This window comes from Cryptomeria japonica, chromosome 4, assembly GCF_030272615.1.
Source record: "Cryptomeria japonica chromosome 4, Sugi_1.0, whole genome shotgun sequence".
Lineage (NCBI taxonomy): Eukaryota > Viridiplantae > Streptophyta > Pinopsida > Cupressales > Cupressaceae > Cryptomeria > Cryptomeria japonica.
The window spans coordinates 775,843,314-775,846,370 of record NC_081408.1 but is presented as its reverse complement, the minus strand read 5'-3'; positions in this window follow the sequence as shown (position 1 = coordinate 775,846,370).

The following is a 3,057-nucleotide window of genomic DNA, read 5'->3' as shown; positions in this document are numbered from 1 at the left end:
GTTTCCTCATTTTGTTGTTGTGGAGTTGCTTCTTGTTCTTGTTGTTTGTACACTATTTTTGTTTCTTATCTGTGAATTGGAATGTCCTGACCAAAACCTAGTCCTGATTTGTCTTTAGCACTTTGAGTAGGAAGGTGTATGGGTTCTAGAATACCTTCTCTTCTTTTTCCTATAGGACCATAACCATCATATCTCATGTTTTGCATGATTTTGAAACCTTTACCATATTGTTATATGGGTACTTTGATGTTAAGAATGACCACTTTAGATTTCTCCTCATCCTTGTAGAGCCAATTGAGTACATCCTTATCCTCTGTTTCATTAGCTAAAGTTCCTGCTTGAACAAATGTTCCACCAAAGAGTTTGATGGGCTATGAAGATTTTTGTTTGGATGCTAATGGTTGTCAATGAGATTTTGGTGAAACTCGCAATTTTGATTGACATAAGGATGGTTCAAAAGAATATTCTCCCATGCTTTCATCTTTTAACCAAATCTTTTTCTCAAAATCTATTGATAAAGTTTTGAGTTGAGTTTCATTGCTTGATGACGTAGAAGCAAGAGCTTCATAGTTGTGTGGTACAAGGAGATTCTGAGTTGCTTTGATATTGTTGCAGTATTGGAAAGGATTAGTGTCCTCTACTATGGATATTTCTTGTCCATTATAAAGGAATTTCACACATTGGTGGTATATGGATGGTACCGCCTGCATTTCATGGATCCAAGTTCGACCCAATCATATGTTATAGGTCAAGTCTATTTCCAAGACTTGGCAAAGGGTATCCTTTAGAATTGGTCCCACTCTGATGGGTAAGACCACTAGTACTTCTAAGGATCTCTCTTCATCATCATATTCTTTGATGGTTATCTTTCTTTTGGGATCAATAACATCTTCAGAGAAACCTAATGCATGTATAAGCTTTAAGGTACATATATTTAGGCCAACTCCTCCATCTATTAGTAGTTGTTTGATTCAATGTTTGTAGACTAGAAATTCAATATTGAGGGGAGTGTCATGTGGATGACTCAAGGAGACATCATCATGCTTAGAAAATGACAAAGTATAAGGCATAACTAAATGTTCCACCATGGCTTGGAATCGATCAATATCCAAATTGGTTGGTATTGTAGTGTCTACAAGAGCCCTTTCTAAAATGTCTTTGTGCCTTGGTGAGATATTTAAAAAATTGAGTATTGATATTTGGGCTGGTGTTTTTTGTAACTGATCTACCAAGTTGTATTGATTTGACTGAGGAATTGTTTTGGAGGTGCTTCCTTTTAATACAAACTTGGTTTGAGCTCATGTGGTTATGTTCACAGGTTTGTGTTCTTGTTTATCTTTGATCTTGATGACATTAATCTGATTGTCTCACGTGGAAGTGTGATTGATAACATTATCATAGATATAATTCACTTTCTTTCCTTTTCCATATGATGTTTCTCCCTTTTGATAATTTGGGAGAGGATTTTTAAATGCATCATGGTCTTCATTTGTTTTATGTCCCTCTACCATTGTATCACCTTTGTCGAGTAGATCTTGCACTAAGTTTTTCAATCTTTGACAGTCATTAGTTTTGTGACCTTTACTTCTATGATACTCACAACAATGCATGTCATTCCACCATGATGGTTTGACTTGTGGTTCAAAATCTCGTTTATCACGTAATGTCATGAGTTTGTTGGCTAGAAGTTCCTTGAATGCTGACTTGAGTAATTGCCCTAAAGGTGTGAACTTCCTTCGATATGGAGTAAGGGTTTGTTTGGGTTTGTTTTATGGATTGTTTGCAGGTGTAGTATTTCCTAATAAATTTAAGATTGGTTGCTTGGATTTTACGTTATGGGCATCTACTACACCATCATTAACAATGTTCAGTTTTTGTATCCAAAATTTAGATTTATCATTGTTATTGAAATTGTTGTAATTGTTGGAAGAATCGGTACCTTATTTATAGAGTTTTATCAACACAAAAGTTTGCACCCCTAGTGATCAGGCTTGACCACTAACCTTGTGAAATATTGAATTAACCTCTCAAGTGTGGGACCTTGCATTGTTGTGAGGTTGAATCTTCGAAGAAGGTTGACTTCCTCTTCAATCAGAATGTAGAGTGTTGGACCAACCCATCACTGATAAAACTAATCTATGGTTTGATAGGGAAAAGGGAGAAAGAGAAAGGTTCCAAGAAAGAAGGGAAAAGGGTTTGCACCCAGACTGATATAATGACATCTCCTGCCTATAGCTACACAAAACATTAATGAAAACTACCCAAGGATACACAAAATTCTATTCTATTTAGCTATCTAAGTGTGAGTGAAGGTTGGGAATCAACACAGTCACTTACACTATAGAAAACCAAATGAGAAAGCATTCAAACAAAGACATAAACACTTACACAAATTGTAAGAATCGAATAAAGGTAAGAAAGATAATTTTATTGATGAAAGAGAAAGGAAAATTTATAGATGCAGAGAGACATAATAATTATGCATGAGAAAAGAAGGGAGAGGATCCTAAGAAAAATGTACAAAATTGTCTTTCTAGTTCAGGCATAATTCAGATGGTTACATTGATAAAACCCTAACTCTACCCGGGTTAGGTTACAAACATCAGAGAAGAGGGAGAGATCATATATGAGATCTGATGGCATGCTAGAACTAGCTCTAGGAGTGTCCTCTGCCTCTAGAAGAGCAAATATCTCTGCAAATCAGGTAAAACCCTGCATCTAGATGCGTCTTTGTGTAGTGGATGACGTCTGTAGGCACAAAAAGTCTTCAAACCACATTGAAGAGGCATGGGTTGCATTTGGAATCGATAGTAGGCATCATGTCTGGCAATATGACATCAAAATCTGGTGGTTTCTATGAGATCGGGTCCAAAATCGGGCACTAATTGAGCAAAAAATGACCTCGACCATCGGGTCGACAACCGCCGCCTACAAAAGAGTTAAATGTTAATGACAACTACAAGTTTGAAAATCGACCGTTGATCTGAGATCTCACGTGCTCAAAAGCCCAATCGAATATTAAATATTGTCATTGGATTGATCTTTATGAAGATTCAA